Source organism: Dromaius novaehollandiae, chromosome 2, assembly GCF_036370855.1.
Source record: "Dromaius novaehollandiae isolate bDroNov1 chromosome 2, bDroNov1.hap1, whole genome shotgun sequence".
Lineage (NCBI taxonomy): Eukaryota > Metazoa > Chordata > Aves > Casuariiformes > Dromaiidae > Dromaius > Dromaius novaehollandiae.
In genome coordinates, this window is record NC_088099.1 from 132,248,078 (window position 1) to 132,268,602 (window position 20,525).

The following is a 20,525-nucleotide window of genomic DNA, read 5'->3' on the forward strand; positions in this document are numbered from 1 at the left end:
CTGCATCTCCTGAGTCTTCAGTTTCCACTCTGTCCATTGGACCATACAACAAAATGCAATTCAATGGACTGCAGCTCTTTCATTCCACTTTCCAAAAGTAGTGCTTTATTATTCTACTAACCGACCCCAGGATCAAACATTTAGAGAGCAGACATGCCAACTGTATATCATCAGTATCATTTTTTTTAAGTAAGTAACACCAGGTTTCTATTACAAGTATGATAGCAACAAGTAACATCAGGTGCATGATAAACTCTGAAATAACAACTGGTTTAGACCCATCATTTGAAGTTAACCAGAGAAAGCAAAGTATTTTCTGGAGGCAGAAAGTCCAATGCTATGCTTGGCTGATTGCAAAATCCTCTTCCTAACCTAGTTTAAAACATTACTCCTAGATATTGTTTCCATATCTGCGTGTATTATTACTGGTCATAAAATATAGTTTCTAAAAACCCAGAATCCTCTGAAGACAGAAATATTTGCCAAATGCTGATCAGATAAAACTACTGGAAAAACCTGATTATATTGCAATACTGAAACTAGTAACAGCCTCTTGGAGAGGTACACAGACCCAAACTTCATACAACATCATATCTGGAACTGAGGTAGTATTCAGCCATGTAAGATGTGAAGATCTTGCTGAAACAACTAACAGTAAACACCAGCCCAGTATCTATAGTAGGGAACCTTCATGTATGGACTATAGATGACTTCCACAAGGGGCCAGACCTGACTGGACTGACTCTTTTCTAGTCTTTTAACACCAGACAGTAGTATTTTGAATACAGCAAGAAGTTGGGGTTAGGGATTTTTTGTTTGTTTTATTTTAATGCTTTGCTAATAAGCAGCTGAACTGTTAAAGCTCAGAGCACCTTCCAACCTGATGATCTGATGAGTATACATCTGTCCACTGGAATAAAAATGCCATGAAGATGAGTTGTTTATCATGGGGCCCCAATGGCACGATACAGCTATGAAGGTCAGACACTACATTTGCAAGAAGTGACAGAGTTTCAGCATCAACTTTATAATTTTAAAAACAGTAACTGAAAAATATCCATGAAGGACGATAATATATGGGAAGACCAAGGTCATTGCAGTGTATATTACTACATTGCAGTGTATATTACTACATGACAGCTAGAACCTAACAAGGTCAACCTGTCACACACACACACACACAAAAAGAAAACAAAAAAACAAAAAAAACCCCACACCCTTAAGAAAGTAATTACAACAGACAGACATGCCAGAGTGTTCCCGCTGTCATCTGATGCTTAGTCTAGGAATTAAGAATGGCATGATTAGTTTGCAGAAACAAAAGAATAATACTAACAAAACTGAAGTCAAATCCAAGGTTAATTCTGATGTTATATACTGTAAATCTGTGATAAATTAGTACAATTATTAAGCCATGTGTTGCTTTAAAGAGTCATCAGAATTCCTTACGGTTTGACCTCCATTTGTCCTCATTTATGATTACCTGGAAACTTTTTAAAATTATATGGTTTAAAATTAATTGTAAGCTCTTAGAAGGTCATTGGACCTCTGCATTTTCAACCAAGGAGTGAAAAATGACAACACAGCCAACCAATCACCAGCAAATGGGTAACCTGAATGAATGTCTGAGTGGGAGTAAGACTGAAAATAACCTGCAAAGAAGGTGTGAAAAATAACTTGTTTTTCTTGAGAGCACTCACTTATGCTGTAAACATATACCTGATCATAAGAAGATAAAAAAATGACTGTTCTTCTGCAGACCTCACTTTATTAACACTAGTAAAATTCAAAATAAACACATCAAAGTGGTTATGAATATCTGCAGTTTGACTTGTAAAAGGTCTTGGCTACCCTCTGAAAAATAAAATACACTTCCTAAATGATGCTCTGACATTGGGCATCATACTTTTAAGTAAAACATCAATAACCTCAGTGAAAGCATTAGCTGGTATAACAGGCTTTGAAATGTAATTACTTATACAGAATGTATATTTTAATTTTCATTCAAACCAGGAGCTTAGATCAGAGTTTAAAAAATGGTATTTTTGGCCTGAAAACTAAAATCAAGACCTCTGTACATCTTTCTGAATGGACAGCAGTGGAAAAATCTGTTAAGGCAGATAAATTGTTGTCATTAGAGTTCAGAAGGAGCAGTCTTTTAAGGGACAGAAGCACCTCTCTTACTCCTTTCTTGCTGCTCTACACAAAGTTCCATCGTATTACAGCTGTGGCAGAGCTTTTGAATTAAAGAATGAAGAGGACACTCATTTTCCTCATCTCTAATGATGAGGCTCTGATAAACTTGAATCTTAAGAAGTTAGATCTTAATTCAATCTTTCAAAAAATTCAAAAGCAAGAACAAGTCTGATTTTGGTTCTCAGAATATAAACAGATCTCCAAAAACTCAAATCCAGGCAAAGCCTAATATTTAGCTTTTATTTTGAAGTCTGTGTGGATATTTATACTGACGTAAGACTATGAATCCCTCGCAATCTTGATTTTATTGGCCTGCCTTTTCTTTACAGAGTTCTCTGTATGCAGATTTCTTCCTAGAAGCACCATAGACCAAAACCTAATAGGCTGGTATCAAAACCAGAATAGTTTTTATCATTCATGTTTCAAGTAAGGCACTGATATTTGTGGGTACACAAATACGCAGGACACATCTCATAGCACACATTTCATTAATTGTATCGGAACACTATTGTGAAGTATGGATTTCTTCCCCTCCCTGGTGATTTCTTAACATAGATGTCAGAGCTGCACTCCTGGATTATTTTCACTGCACATGGCTGATATCCACTTTAGAATCTCTTCATATGAGAGTTTGTGAAGTTAATTTAGAGGCACTCAATACAGCAGATGCTACAACATGAAAGATCAGATCCAGGCTTCTTAGCCAAGACATTCCAGATGTCAGCATCAAGTGAAGCACCCAGCTTCCCCTGTCACAATTTCCTACACACAGATCTTCTACAAGCAGACTTTCACCCTTACCAGTTCCGCAGGCCATGAGCCTGTCTATTCAGCTTTTTTCAGTCTGAGCAGCCACCAGCCCTACCAGATATCGGTGCTGTGAAATTATGTTGCTTATCATTTACAGCTAAAAACCATCTTGATCTGTTCCTTCATCACCTTAATGCTTACATCAAACCTTCAGAAACCCCTTGTTCTGCTTCTTCCAAATATGGTGCTACACAGTTGAACAGAGACAACCCTATGGATCTTATGACTACATATTTAAAATTTAGTAAAGATCACTCTCAGATGGGAGAGAAAAATTAGTTCTCTAATGTAACAGTACCTGGTGTTTGTCTTCATCCCTCTCAATATTTTCCCATCCTTTTACAATTTTTTTCAGTGTTCATATTATAAGGAAATTTTCAACAAATTCTATCCTAGAGCCAAGAGGACTCAAGGAGCTGCTCTTTCAGCAACAGTTTATTCCATAGTTAATGGTATCCAAAGTTTACAGAGGATGCAGACCTGTTGGTTAAAATAAGTCTGATTACCTTAATTACAGCCAAAGCAGCAATCAGAAAAGATAATCTTCTTACTGCTGTCTGGAAGGCTTGTAGCAGTTCAGGAACAGGCATAAGCAGCAGAGGACTGACTTCCTGCAGATATGGACTCAACACATCACAACCCTGCAATCAGAGGCACAGGTTACTTATAAGAGGAGCCCATGTACAAGGACTGCCTCAGCAAACTCAGATACCAGAAAGCAGAAGATTATTAATACAACACAAAGGCTATTTAAAAACTCGTCTCCCCTTTCTGCACTGACTCTGTGCTGCAACACTTGAAGACACACACACCATGTCTCATCTACTGCACAAAGTTTTTCCGTAGATCTGGAAGTTGTAGACAGCAAATAAGATGCTCTCCAAGAAGCTCATATTATAAACACTTTGACAGCTTTATCTCCCATCTAACTTTCTACATCTTAAAACTATTGCCAGAGCTGACATACAAGTTGACCACCCCTCAGAAGTGATAGGATCAGCCCTATGGGTTGTGTAGCAGCAGGAGAAGGAATGCTAGCATAAAAACACTGAGCTGTGCTAGTCCAGCTGTGATCAGGGCTGTGTGTATGTACATGGAGTCTCACTTCCATATGCATTTAAATTCTGGGCTCTCATCTCTGAATCCATGTGTGTGCGCATGTGTGTATACATACACACAGAAGCATAACTCAAAATACACTGATGTGGACTGCATTTGGTATCTTATCTATGCAGTTAAACCTTTTATTATTAAAGAAATATTTAATACTTTTCATAGAATCATAGAATGGCTGAGGTTGGATGGCATCTCTGGAGATCTAGCCCAATCCAGGGGGATTGCTCAAGCAAGGTCACCTACAGCACATTGCCCAGGATCATGTCCAGATGGCTTTTGAATATCTCCAAGGAAGGAGACTCCACAACCTCTCTGGGCAACCTGTTCTAGTGCTCAGCTCACCCTCACAGTAAAGAAGTTTTCCCTCATCTTCAGATGGAGCTTCTGTGTTTCAGTTTGTCTGTTGCTTCTTGTCCCGTTGCTGGGCACTGCTGAAAATAGTCTGGCCCCATCCTGTTAACAATCTCCCTTTAGATATTTGTATGCATTGATAAGATCCCCTCTCAGTCTTTTCTTCTCCAGGCTAAACAGGCCCAGCTCTCTCAGCCTTTCCTCATAGGGGAGAGGCTCCAGTCCCTTTATCATCTTCATAGCCCTCCACTGGACTCTCTCCAGTAGTTCCATGTCTCTCTTGTACTGGGGAGCCCAGAACTGGATACAGTACTCCAGACATGGCCTCACCAGGGCTGGGTAAAGGGGGAGGATCACCTTCCTCAACCTGCTGGCAACACTTCCTAGTACAGCCCAGGATACCATTGGCCTTCTTGGCCACAAGGGCGCACTGCTGGCTCATGGTTAACTTGTTGTCCACCAGGACTCTCAAGTCCTTCTCTGCAGAGCTGTCAGCCCCCAACCTGTACTGGTGCATGGGGTTATTCCTCCCTAGGTGCAGGATCCTGCACTTGCCCTTGTTGAACTTCATGAGGTTCCTCTCCGCCCAACTCTCCAGCCTATCTGGGTCTCTCTGAATGGCAACACCACTACCTGGTATATCAGCCACTGCTCCCAGTTTTGTGTCATGAGCAAACTTGCTGAGGAGGCACTCTGTCCCTCCATCCAAGCAATTGATGAAGAGGTTGAATGATACTGGAGCCAGTATTGACTCCCAGGGGATACCACTAGCTACAGGCCTCCAACTAGACTCTGTCGCTGATCACAACCCTCTGAGCTCTGCCTTTCAGCCAGTTCTCAATCTACCTCACTGTTTGCTCATCTAGCCCCCGCTTCCTGAGCTTACCTATGAGGATATTATGGGAGACAGTGTCAAAAGCCTTGCTGAAGTCAAGGTAGACAACATCCACTGCTCTCCCCTCATCTATCCAGACAGTCATTCCATCATAGAAGGCTATCAGATTGGTTAAGCATGATTTCCCCTTGGTGAATCCATGCTGACTACTCCTGATCACCTTTTCCTCCACATGCTTAGAGATGACATCCAGGATGAGCTGTTCCATCATCTTTCCAGGGATGGAGGTGAGGCTGACTGGCCTGTAGTTTCCTGGATCCTCCTCCTCGCCCTTTTTGAAGACTGGAGGGACATTAGCTTTCTTCCAGTCCTCAGGCACCTCTTCTGTTCTCTATGGGCTTTCAAAAATGGAGAGTGGCCTAGTAATAACATCCACCAGCTCCCTCAGCACTCATGGATGCATTCCATCAGGGCCCATGGATTTGTGGGTGTCAAGTTTGCCTAAATGATCTCTAACCTGATCCTCTTTGACCAAGGGAAATTCTTCCTTTCACCAGACTTTCTCTCTTGTCTTCAGGGTCTAGGATTCCTGAGGGCTGGTCTTAGCAGCAAAGACTGAAGGAAAGAAGACATTCATTATCTCTGCCTTCTCTGTATCCTTTGTTACCAGGCACCCACCCCATTCAGCAGTGGGTCCACATTTTCCCTAGTTTTCCTTTTGCTACTGATGTGTTTGAAGAAGCCCTTCTTCTTGACCTTGACATCCCTTGACAGATTTAATCTCAAGTGGGCCTTGGCCTTCCTCATCGCATCCCTGCATACTCTGACAATGTTCCTATATTCCTCCCAAATGTCCTGTCCCCTTTTCCACATTCTGTATGCTTCCTTCTTCTGTTTCAGTTTTGCCAGGAGCTCCTTGCTCATCTGTGCAGGTCTCCTGCTCCCTTTGCTTGACTTCTTACTCATAGAGATGCACCAATCTTGAGCTTGGAGGAAGTGATGCTTGAATATTAACCAACATTCTTGGACACCCCCCCCCCCCTTCCTTCTAGGGCCCTAACCCATGGGATTCCTCCAAGTAGATCCTTGAAGAGGCCAAAGTTGCCTCTCCTGAAGTCCAGGGCTGTGATCCTACTTATTGCCCTGCTTCCTCCTCACAGGATCCTGAACTCCACCATCTCATGGTCACTGTAGCCAAGGCTGTCCCCCAAACTTCACATCTCCAAACAATCCTTTGTTTGTTAGTACAAGGTCCAGCAGCAGCTCATTGGCTTCTCCACCACCTGTGTCAAAAAGTTATCATCCGTACTCTTCAGGAACCTCCTGAACTCTGGACCGATTTCGAAGAATGTCAGATCTATATTGATTTCTGTGAATTAGAAAATGAGTATGAACCACCCTTTAGGGGTGTCACCAGTCTTCATATCCAAACACTGAGAATTTTCAGTGCCCTTTGATAACAAAGATCTGCACAGAGTCTGCCCACAAAAGAAAATGTTAAAACAAAAAAAAGTTGTCAAAGTGCCTCCCAAAATCCAATGGGAATTGCAGTCAACAACCATTTGGTAGCTCCAGAAGCTGGACAAGAAATTGTAACAATGTAAGGTGAAGATGGCAAGAAAGCATGAAATGAAAGTCCCACATTCACAAAGACATTTTTAGTGTTGAAATATCAAATTGGCATTATATCTTAGGTGTTTTCACAAAAAAACAACCTGGGAACTGAGAAAAAATACCTACTTTGAGACTGATATGCATTCAGGGTATAAGTAAGCAGGAATCATCATGAAGAATGTACATGATACACTTACTACTATTCAAAGCTAGAGAATAGATATGCTGTGATAAGAGAGTTCTGATGCAAAAGAAATGCAATAAACATGTAAAGTTACATTGTAATCTTTCTAGTTTACAGGAATTAATATTTCTGGAGTAAAATCTCAACTGGCATTGATCTGCTCTGGGCTGCTAAATTACCTTCCCACTCCCACTTCCTCCTGATTTAAGGAGCATATGCCTCAGTATTTTTGTGGATATAGTGCATAGCACTATGAGCTGACACTTAGTTATGGTTTCTAGTAGGTAATAGTAAAAGGCAATAATAAGAATTTAAATTCCTTTTTCTTCTTACTCATTTGCTGTCCCCTATCTGTTAAAAAGTTTTTGAAAACATGGATAAGTGTGTTGCTTTTGTGCATGTGCAGCTTGCTTTCAGAAACTTCTGTTATTATTCTTGCAAAGCCCACACAGCTCCAGGCATTGTGCAAACCTATGAGAAAGTATGGACCACAATAGATAGAGAACAGAAGAAAGAAACATTGGTAAATATGAAAACAAAGCCACTAATTAATGGAGGTTAAAAATAACATAGGTTTATAGAACAGGGTTTTTAAACAACATTATACATTCCAGTAGAGAGTGCATGCATGTAATGAATTAATATCGATTGCTCCACAAAGCTCTTAGTATTTATTTAGAAAGGTGACCAGGGCACTCATATAATAAAATACCTAGAACATCTCAATATCACAAGTGTAAAATGCATAAGAATTACCATGGATTTTTTTTCCATACTCTCACCTGTCTCCTCAGTTAAGCTGGAAGGGAAAAAAACTGCTCTAAAACTTGAAATCTTTTTTTTTTTTTTTTTTCTCTCCTCTCTCTATAAAAGAGGAAAAGCAAACAAACTAAATCTCAATGGCTCCCTCTGCTGTCATATCTTAGTAGTTTCACTACGTTTGTAAAAGTTTCTCCAGTCAGCAAATATCTGGCATTTTCACGCATCATTCAGTGCTCCAGCTCTGGAGAGTCAAAGACACCTTATCCAACCCCCAAAACCAACTCAAAGTGCAGGTAAATGTCTGGTCCTCAAGGCTGGAACAGTACCTTCCTTTATGCTTGCACAGCAGTAATGGGTAGCACCGGTACCCCAGGAAACATTGTTTGTCATGAGCTTTGAGGCTGACTTGGACTTAACTGCTGACACAGATATGATTTTGTCACTAATGAAGCCAGACTGCTTTACATAAGCCAAAGAGTAGCTCCAAAGAGTAATTAAAATATTTCCAAGCCAAGGGAACAGTGCTAAAGATAGAACATACTTATCCTCAAACAGAAGTCCACAACCAAGTAAGCTGGAGAGCTAAAATAAATCCGGCAAGCATTTTTATCTCACTCTTTGCCAAACCCAGGAGAAAAACGACAAAAGTGATTAAAAATACATCACAGGTGAGTAAAATAACAATATCAAGGTGTCTTGCAAAACAGCTTACAATGACTTCTTTGCCTTTCAGCATCATTGTAAGAAGCTTAGGAGCAAATACAACATCAGGCACCTAACTCCAACCCGCAAAAGTCAATTGGTCTCAGAAGAACCAGAACACCCAAAATCTGCCCTTCACCTTTAAAAGAAAAGAATAAAGAATTCTTAGAGTGCTAAAAGAAACTATTTATTTCCAGCAACTTACACAAATTATGAGAAAACAAGTTTTCTCCAATGCTTACTCAAAGCATGGAAGTGCAAGATTAAGAGGAAATCAAAATGCTTGAGTACTTCACTTATAAGACAGCCTCTGAGAACTTTCCCAGGCGTGTTACATACATCTAGAGATAGTAGAGAGAGGACTCATTTAGAGAGCACAGCACTTTCTTCCACAAGCTGTGCTCCCATGACCTTGACATTCCTACAGGAATATATGTAGTAACATATATACTGACACACGCTGTTAATGCTTCTCTAAAGTATATTTGGTTCACGAAGTTAACGGAATGACTATAGTGAATATTTCCATACTAGTCATAGAATTTGCCTCAGTTACTTCTGTCTTTCTTTCACTCAATCTGATACCTCCAAATGTGGAAACTATATTTACCCCTTGCACACTGCAACATTTGATGGTCTCATAGTTCTAAATTAAGCAGCTTCTGTCATGCCCAAAATCAGGCATGAACTTTCTGTATTAAGATTTAACGTTAGAATTCCTGGTGCATTTGTGGCATACTGTCTAAATAATACTTAGATGTACCCATTTAAATAGCCACCTGACATCTCACTCATCTCAGCGAAATTAAGATCACTGCATGTTCCCCATGGTGCTTACTCCACTTTTTATTTAGTATGCATTTAAACTGGTGGATCCCCCTCTCACCCCAAATTGCTGGGGTAGCACTAGCACAGCTACAATCTAATTTTGCCTAAAGATTGTGCCCAGCTGTATCTTTCCAAATCACCGTCTTCAAGAAACATGCTAAAAATAATGTTTCCACTCTTCCCACATCCTTGGCAAAGCAAAGGTTTCCCCTAGGCTTCAATTTTTGTTTTATTTTATTTTTTTCCAGTAGATTTTACCATCATGGTTCAATTTCTATTACTTGGAGCCCTCAGTCTTTAAAAGAAGTCATTTCTCCTTATTCCATCATTGACTAATAGAGATAGGATTTATTAATATGCAAAAGCTATTTCACATACAGGAAGCAGATCTAGTTTATTTTTTGTAAAGATATGCAAGCATTAACGACTGCTTAGTATGAAATGGCTTTGCTCTAGTTTTAAAAGGCCAGGCTTATGCTTTAAATTCTACCCATCCAAATTCAGGTATTTCCAATATCCAAACTTTATCTTGGGGTGGACCTTCCTAATCTGACAAGAAAAATCTGAAAGAGCTTTTGAAATAGTTTAAGTGAAAGATCTCCAAATAATATTAAGATAGCTCCATATTTAAAATTAAAAAAAGAAAAAGGCTTTTCAGTAATTTCCTGATCTCCCAAATGCCTTCAGTTTACAATCATGGTTCTTTTTTTATAGAAACCTATATTGAGTGAACTTGAGTCCTATTTACTGAAATAGCAAGTACAAGTGTTTTTGTCAGCTCATAGACAGATATACGTACTGTAAAAAGGCATCAGGCAAAAAAGCTAACTTAAAATGTTCAAAGTTAAAAAACTCTTCATAAGGCATCTTGTAGTGGCTACCATGCAACACATCAAATATACAAAATTCTCTACACATTTATTCACCCTCACCATTAAATCATTTGATCAACTGAGTGTAAGAAAGACTCAAACAATAGCATTTTGTGAAACTTACCTAGACAGTTTTTGCATGCTTAATTTATTCTCGAACTCCTCCTAGGTCAAGCAGTCTCCACATTACTGACATGACACTAAGGCATGGAGATTAAATCATATGCTTGCTGTTCAATAGAAGGTCTGAGGCACAGAAAAGACAACCCACTCCTCTCCTTTTCTGTAATGCTGCTGCTGTTAGCCATCTCTCCTTCAGCGAATTAGACAGAACATTGAAGAATACAAAGTCTTTTCACTTCACCACACTGCTGACATACCTACCATCTCGCACAGATGAGGTGGTTACTCTGTTTGCTTATGTGGTGAAGGTAGACTCATACACATTTGAGCTGTCCGTGCTCTAAACTTGCCAGACATGATCCAGTTGTGATGCAGAAGTATAAGTGTGCAGCAGAGTGAGCTAATCAGTCTTACTGAGAGCAATCTGAGCTGTAAAGCATGTTATTTTGGCCCAGAACCGTGCTAATACTGCTCCATGGCTTCTGCACAACAGGTAACTCACCTCAGACCAGCTTCTGGCCTGGGAGAAGTAGGTGAGCATGCAGCAGGTGTGTAAGGAAGTTTACAACTGGCTGAGCACTTGCACAGATGATAACCTATGACCACAATATATAAACATGACTTCCATGCTAGCTCTCACTCTTTCTTAAATAAAAAACTTGGATAAAGATATCTTTCTACCAGTATTGAAATAATCTAAGTTCTGTATAAAATCTGGTATAGATACCTCTTTAAATTCACAACCTCATACAAAAAATCTCTACCTCTGTAATAAAAAAAGGCTGAATACTGAGATAAAGATCTGTAGAATATATACAGGTAACATCCAACACTATCTGACTCTACTAATCACGCCTTTTCTGGAAGTAGAAATGTTCTTGGAAGGAAAATATGCATCCCTAAGCACTATTTCTTTATTCCAGAACGCATTTCCTCCAACAGTTACACTTCGGCTAGAAGCAAAGGATCCAGCTTCACCTGGGAACAGTTCTCTGGTGATAATTTCCATGTACACTGACATCAGCACAGTAGAAGAAATCAATAGGAAGAAAAAGAAAAAACCCTATAACCAATCCAACTTCAAGCACATTTTGTCTTTGTACAGGGACAGCAGCACTTGATTCAGTGGGAGTGCAGCACCTGCCTCCATGTAACTACTATATTTAATTCTCCTGTAGGTTGCTTCAGCGTGCTTCTTCTGGAATACCACACACATTTAAATTTGAAAAGTTTGACTAAGTTCTCTCCAACAGTAACTACTTTCTGAAGCTCTAAGGTATTTTTCCAGGGGAAAAGACAGTGTGGAAAGTCTTGGATAGTCTTTTTAAGACACACCTATTTATGGAAGCTTTCCCACTGAACCTCTGTCATGTACGGTATCATTTTGCAAAGTTGCATTTGCTTTGCGTATAGAATAACATACCAGTTGTCATCTTGACATTTTTCACATTTGCTTAAAATTTCTTTTAATGGAAAAAAATCCATGCTTAACATTTCTTTGGAGAAAGTTCTCAATGGACTCCTTTGTTCTTAGCTGTCAAATGAGTCATGTTTTTACCTGCAGATGTATTAATAATAAAAAAAGTTTTGCTATAGAATTTTCCTCCTCTTAAAGGCTTTCTGAGTCAATTCAAGTTGCATTGAACTATTTATACAGCTTGCAAATCATAAAGCAATTGAACAAATTCCTTGAGGTAAAAATCCAGAAAGGGTCCTGATTTAAAAAGCCCCAGATAGCTGGAAGCTAGGACAACATGCAAGAAGTATGCAGTTCACATTTTCCTTGTTCTTCTGCTGTTCTTCAAGTATTCAATTGGTTTCAGTCAGAGGCAGGATATGCATTATCTGTACCTAACTGGTATATCCATTCTTACAGGAGGCAATTTGTGGAAAGAGTTTCATTGCAAAGTTGCAAAAAGGGTTGCAAAGGTCCATTGCAAAAAGGGTTGACATTTGAAAAAAAATTTTGCATTGAATTTGAACTTGTTAAAAGTTAGGACTAAGAAGCATCTTCTCATACTTTTTCAATCTCAGTTCAGACAATAGAATAATAAATTTCAGTTTTATTTACATACTTCATCTATTTACTTCTAGGATTTTTTTGAGCACAATGTTATGGACACTAGGAAAAGTTAAAGCATTTAAAATACTTTGATTTTATAAAAGAATGAAAATCATTTAAAAAGTTCACTGAATGAAATTTAATCAGTCTTTTCTGCATGCTACATTTTGGTTCATTTCCTTAGTGGGGTAAGAACACTCCTACACATGATTTATTAGGGTTACGTTGTGATAACATTTTATTTGATCTGTACTGAGTATTAGCATTGGTGATATTACTGAACAAGGACTTTGAGCTAGAATTAAACATACAAAGATTTTTGCTTAAAAAGAACATATCCCCAGGACTTTCTGCAATATCAGAGCTTCCAATACAGATCATGAAGAGAATTACAAAATTGGATCCAACTCAGCTAACAGCAAGCCCTTTATTAAGGATGAGAGCTAGATGATAGGGGAGAGCTGAAAACTGGGTCTTAAATCTCTTCTGCAAATTTTCATACGAAGAGCTGTAGTCCCCCTTCAGAGTCAGTACTTCTGTTTTTGTGTTTAAAAAGTTGCACAGAACTCATCCTTATTTAAAATGAGGTTGCTAGCAGATTAGTGGGGAAAGACTTACCAAGACGGAAACATACAGGTTTGCTTCCCTGCCCAGCCAGGAGAGGTTCCAGCCCAAGCTCTTACCTTTGTGTGGAGAATCTCAGCCATCGGGGTGCCTGCTATCCGGGGAGTGGGGGTCCATCTTTTGAACTCTCCCCTCCTGGCTGCATGATAGAATACCTCAGCCATAGTTCTTTTCTCCCAGCTGTATCAATCTTAGGACTGCAAAATCCTCATTAATAAGTTTAATTCAAGAACCTTTTGCATCAATTTCTACAGCCTACCTAGCCCTGGTTTGCCCCATACCTCCCCCAATAACACTTCTCACATCCCTATTATTCTTGTACTCCATGTCCCTTCTCCTTTCCATGTTCCATGGACCTTTCCAATGTACTCCTCTCCTGATTCCTATTTAACCCTTTTGCCACCCCACAAAAAAGTAGAGCGATATTTGCTGCCAACATATCCTTCCCTCAATTACATCCATTTCCTCAGTCTGTCTTAATTGCAAACTTTAAAGTGCAGAGACATCCATTTCTGAAGTGTCTAGCATCAACCCTTTGCTTGTCCTTCAACTCTACTGTAGAAAACATTTATTATAAATGGATCATTACATTATCAATTAAATATAAACGGGTTGGTGCATGCTGATGGTTGACTAGGTATAAATGCAAAAATTGATGCATTACACTTGTGCATTCTAGTTAGAGATCCATTTTCTGTAAAAATGCAAACAAGAGAAATTTGTGTACACTAATATTTCCAGAAAGAAATGCTTCAAATATCAGATTCAAGATTGGCTTTTGAATGACAAATGAGTAACAACTTATCTTTCTCCAGAAGTGTTTAAATTGATATGAGGATTTAGAAAAATAATAATTCAGCTAGCTTATTTAAATAGCTCCCCACTGAATGACTTAAAACTAAAGCACAATAAGCATTTATTCCGCTCTGTCCATTTCATTACACTGTTACGCCAGTGCTTTCCTAGGACATTTTCAAATCAAACAGTCTAAAATTTTGGTTTAGCATATATAACATTTCTCTATAGCTCATTGTGTTAGGAGACAAGTATAACATTCCTAAGCAGTTGGGAACAGACTCAGCTCTTTCTTAAATGAAGTCTCTCACTTTTGTTTTGTAGCAATTATTAACAGGCAATCTTCACCAATATAAGAACAACAGAACAGTGAAGAGAATGTTTTGCAATCAGCACAAAAAAGAAACCTGGTGCCTAGCAGGGAGAAACAGTGCAAAGGCTAAAGTAATAAACTGAAACTCAGAAGCTGATTTTGATTTTTGCCTCTTCACACCTAAGCATAAAGACACTGATTAGGTCAGGTACATTAATTCTCAATCCAAAGTACAGGATTCTTTTTTTTTTGTCTGCTTCTCATGCATCTTTTGAAAGACAAATACTCTGCAGCAAGGATTCTCTCATTTTGGGTTTCTGATAGGTTCCCAAGAAGCACAAAATTATAAAAAACCTACCTCATTTCATCTGAGATTGAATATAGCTGCAAGTTCTGAGGTCTTGCTTTAAATACACATTTTGAAGAGTCTGCTGCACAGTTTCATCCAAGCAGCAACATCTCAGACTGATGCTTTTCTCCAAATATTCTTCCATGGGCTGGTAGATGGCCCCTAAACCTCTTAAGCTACAAAACTTTGTTCAAATGTCTGTATTACACAAACTTTTTCCTGAATGGTTTGCAGTTTTTTTCTGGGGGAATTTGGGGATGGGTGGGATGGGGATAGATACTAAGAAAAAACACTAATTTAAAAAACTTTGAATTTTGCCCAACTGAGCAGTAGATTTTTATTCTTCTGTGTAATAATTAGAATTGTAGATCTCTGATCAGTAAGCTCCTTCAATAATAAACAACTTGGCTCCATATTGAACCATCCTACAAATGCAGAGTGAAACATTATAGACTACATCTGGACAGTTTTTCCCAATTTCCTTCTACCTTAGACTTTGTTGCTGTATTTGCTCTCTGCAGGTAGAAGTATCACAGTTCCATCTGTTTCTGGTTTTCTTGAAAGATTTCCCATCCCTCCCACTGGTTCCAACCAAATAAACCAACAGCTCATTGTTCTTTTACATGGTATAGGTATGATTAATTTAATTGCAAGGGATAGGAGGAAAACATCAAAAGAAAAAGACGGTAGAAAGTCAAAGTGTCCTTTCAAGTGAAGAAAAGGTGTTGCGGAGAAAGCAGGCAGGCTCAGTAAACATGACTGAAGTTACTCAAAAACAGTTGCAATCTTACTATTAGATCTAAAGACAGTAAGTGACAAATTCCATCATGGTGCAGTGCAGAAAAGCTGTGTTTGAACAGACTTCTTCAGTCTGCTAGAGAAAGTTCTGAACATAATTAAGACATATTTGGGACACAAAAAGCTAACCACAACTTGCAAGAGTTAAGCAGTGAAAGGGTTCAAAATACAGCTTGTGTGGGAAGCCTTCAGTATTTTTTAATAATACTAATGTAAAAGTTGATCCTATTTCATCATCTTGTCATCTGATCAGTATAAGGCTAAGAAAAGATGCAGCTTATCAACATAACCTAAAGTTCTAAAGACTACAGTTATTGATAGAAATAATCTAGTAAACAAACAGCCTCTTCAGATAAGCAACTGAGTATTAAGGAGGAGATCTGAGACCAGAAAAATCACTGACCATGAAATCATCTGAGGAAAGTCTAGAAAACTGCAGTGATTACACTTTGTGAACATGGCCTATGCTGAACACAATGAATCTTCAAAGTCTTGGTTAAAAAAAAGTATGGATTATTTCAAGAAAATGTAAAATAGGGAACTTTATACTGGAGAGCAAGTTAACGCTAATGTTGTAAACTCATCTAAACCCAAGAGCAAAATCACGTTAAGAGAAAAGTTAGAGATGTAAAAGATAAATGAAAAAGCAAGCAGGCCAGATTAGGAGTTGAGCTAGAAATGTTACCTCTATCCACATATCCTTATTTTAATTTGTTGCTCAAAAGATTTTTTCAGCATTTGAAAAGTGATATTGCAGTGTGAGTGAGGGACCAACCTCAAAATAATAGCTTGGTTCTAATATCTCATATAGCTTTTGGTTCTCCTTGGTACTCTGAAATTTCATCTACTTCACAGGACAGGTATTTCTGTCTCCACCTTTGACTGTTAAGTTTTCCAAGAAATCATCAATACTCACTAGCAACCCAAAAGGCAGATATGGTAGTTATTTATTAACATTTAAAATAAGCATAAATTTCAAGAGCTAAAAACTTCTTGGAATTGTTCTGCATGTGGTATTCTCAAAATTAAAGATCAATACAACTGAAAGACCAAGCATTACTATAAAATATGAAGTTGAGGAAATACAGCTCAAGTTAATAGCAATTAAGTTACATTAACTTGAAGAAATTAAATACAGTTTTACATATTTTCTAATGAAGCACCACACTCACAAGACCCAATGAAGCATCTCATGAGAAACAAGCTGCAAACCAGTTAAGCAGTTATAAAACAAACTGGCAGCCAACTTAAGTAAAAAAATTATGATAAGAATTTAGTAGCAACATTTTCCAGAGGACTAGCAGAAGAGGGATAAATTTAACATTCAATGTATTCCAGTCACAGCACAAACATCTGAATTTTTAATCAATTTAACAATTTCATATCCTTGGAAGAAGAGACCTCAATCCTTTCACCTCTATTTTACATAGCTGCTATTCTGAATTGACGAAAATACTTGTAAGATTCTTGGATAATACTGAACAGCAGCTGCATACGTTAATGTCTACAAAATAATGTTTTGTTTTTTTCAGTAGATATACAATTACAGTAGATAATTACAATCTTTTATCCTTTTGCTGAAATGCAATAGCTTAGCTCAAACTAATGCTAAACCTCCTTTAAGCTTGTTCATATACTTAGTTTGGAAATTTTTATTCCTGGACTAAGCATAAAGCAATGAGGGTGGGATTTTTATTTTTTATTTTAAACATCTGAAGTTCTTTCAGATGTTTAAAGAACACAAAATAAAAGATGCATACATTTCACAGGTCAAGATTAAAATGCAATGCTTCACATATGAGGGCACAAATAGAGACAAGTTTGTTCATTTGAAAGCCCACAAGCTCAACTTAAAATACAGCTGTCAATCTAGAGTACCTTGTTTCATATTACATGAACATCATCTTTCTCAAGATGTACGTAAACGTCTGCAGGCAGATACAATGGTAAAGTATCTCTGAAATTCAAAACTAAAAATTTAAATTTTCTGTGTTACAAACTAATCATATAGGAAAGGAAGTTGATTCAATACTATGACAAGTGTGAATGCACAGAGGAAATGCAAACAGCTTATAAACTCTTACTCTTAATGCATCAGTTATAACAACTAAGATTCAGAGGAAGAACTAGAATGGATCTTTGTATTTAAATAACCATATGCTCTTTAAAATTCCAAAGAGATGATGTCCCTCTCCACCTTCAGAAACAAAATACTGCAGAGTTGGGTTAAGATTGGTGTGCACCTTGTAGGAGACTGAAACCAAGTCAAAGCAATGCTTCTTTATTTGTATTGCCAACCAGTGTGGCAAACTGATACAGACTGAGACAAAGTAAACTCTGCCAGCAGACTTCCTGTAACAACAGAAAGAAATAAGTGAAGTCAGGAACTTTTCTGTGGATTGTGAAAGCAACATCCAATGCCAGGCTTCCCTCAGAGGCATCCAGAGGAAGAAGCAAAGACATGACAGTGAAGTCCTTCCAAGGGCAATGGGGGAGAAAATGCTTACTTAGATGGGTGTAAGTAAAAGAAATCCCCACTCTTGAATATCTGACTAAGAGCAGATGCCCATCTTGTAGGCAACTTCTGGAGGAAGATGCTTAAAGACTCGCCTGTTTGCTTCCAGTGTGGCACAAGAGCTTCTTGTGCAGTACGTATGGAAGTTGGTTAGAGGGGACATCCAACTGGTGTTTGATTTCCATTTGTGGGGAAGGACAAAGTCAAAAAAGAGCAAGTATTGGAAACATTAAGCATTCATTATATTACTAAGTAGTAATTGTTATGATTAATATTTGACTTAAATATCCCTGGACACTGAGTAAATCATTAATAAGAATGCTTCAGGATTATTATAGGAACAGAAATACTCTCAAAAGCCTGAACCAGTACAAATTTAACTTGGTGAACTGAAAGGTCCATATTTACCATATTAAAATGCACTTTCTTAAAACATATGAAGGAAAATAGTATAGAACATCTGTTTTTATAAAAGCATGTAGGCTGCCCACTAACACTGTAATGTTAAGTGAGGCCAAACTTATATACTTCAAATTCCTCTGACTCGCAAAAAGTTCTTGTCTCCCCTGCTAACCATTGATAGACATGTCAGGCTGAAAACAGAGGACATAACGGACACATCACACTTTAGAAGTCTAATAAAGTTCAAGTAGGTAAGGATGTGAAGTTTTTTATTGAAACTCTCCAAAGGATTACGAAGGACCAAATGGTGAATTTTCACACCAAAAAAATTTGCACCAAGTTCTAATTCACATAAAACAGCAAACAAAATTTAAACCAGGTTTTGCTGCAACTGAATGGAATTGTTCTCTTAATCTCTCCCTTAACTTATCAGTAAATACGGATCTTTACATGGCAAAAGAATAAACAGAAGACATTGAAAACAGGTGCGTATTTCCTTAACATAAAAATGTCAGCAAAAATGATTTCAAATGGCTTACATATTTTGAAAAGAAACAATGTAAAATCCATTCCTTCATAAACAGTGATTTAGTATATGAATGCCTCAAAGTATTCATTTAAAAATCCATGCTGCAGAAAACTAAGGGCAATCTAGATTTTCATAGTGCTAGAAACATCTAGAGAATTATTTAAATCTTTCTGGTGAAAATAACTTTGAAATACCAAACAATTTACCAATAATTTTGAAAGTTTAGCTGTGAGAGGGCCAAAAATAAGGTTACTGCTACTTACAGAATTCAAAACACTTATTCCAAATCAGTATCAGCTAGGAAAGATATACTAGCATCTATACTTTTTTTTTTTTTTTTTTTTAATCTTTCAAGTATGAAAACTCTCCTACTAAAAAGAAAGCGGCTTCAAAAGGGAACTTGACTAAACGGTGAAAAATATTTAAGACATCTCTTTAATATTTAGTTATTTGGACTTGACCAAGAAATCAACATGATTTGCTGTTTATTGCCACAGATTTGTCAGGGATGAGAACTGTTTTGGCAGTGGGCTTTTGCGTCTAAATATTGCAGACACTGATGTTATGAAAGTGACTGAGTATCCAAAAGGAAGAAAAAAACTACCATAAAAAGAGCAGGCTTGTACAGAAACAAGTATCTGATAAAATAAACCTAAAAAACAGAAGACAAAGCCATGAAATTTGTCTAGTTGTGAATACTGAGTTTTTCCCCAATCCAAGTCCCTTGAAGTAAAGCAGCACCCATGTTTTGCTTAAGCCAGCAACTTGGGAAGTCTTGTCAGTTGAATGCTCATCACATACCAAAAAAACTCCCATTAAAGATGTTACAAAGTCAAGATACACTCAAAGGTTAGCTTTATATTTAACTTTAATTTGTCCCACTTGTGTGGGTTAGAATAAGCCTTTCAGCAGTTTTCTGTATGACTTCAAGTCCATTCAAAGTGGAGAAAGTACTCAAAATGGAAAATACTCAGTATTTCCTCTCCTGCTGCCATAACTGAATGTGCACAATAGCATCTCATTTACTGCGCACTACCCCAAACAAACTGAAAACAGAATTAAACTTTTGTCCTTGTGGAGCCTTTCACAGTTTTCACCATACTGCAGTTCAACTCACAAGAGCTTTACAGTCCAGCTAAGCCTATTTAATCATGACTACCTGCTGCTGAGAGGACAAACCTCCTTCCTTCCCCTCTGCCATCTTAACCTCAGAGAGCTGACCTGGCAGATAAACCAGCAGAAAACTTCTTGAACTGGCTCAGTATGGATCAAAGGAGAACAAACGCTGACACAAAGGAGGCAGCACAGGGACAGCAGCAGGAGTATGACCAACCCCTTCATTAGTTAGCAGCCATTACAACCACCTCACTTTACTGAAAATCGAACAATCAACAAGTATTTCTACAGTTATCTGAGATATTGAGTACCACTTTATCTCTTTCCGGAGGAAAAGAACTCATGTATAAGGAAGCTGAAGGCTAGAACTGTCATGCCCATTAACTGGTAAAGCACTTCATAACTGATTTTACAATGTATATAGTATTTTCACAGCACTTTATATGCACATAAAACTCCTCTTAATTTCAGCTGCACCTGCTAAACTCTGCAAATCAGTCAAAACATGGCTAACACCATCAACAATGAAACTCTTCCATTTGTAGATTTACTAATAATCCTGAAACAGCATAAAAACAGTCAACAGCTCTCTAAATGTGATCACCTCCTCTTACAATCCTGTCTCATTT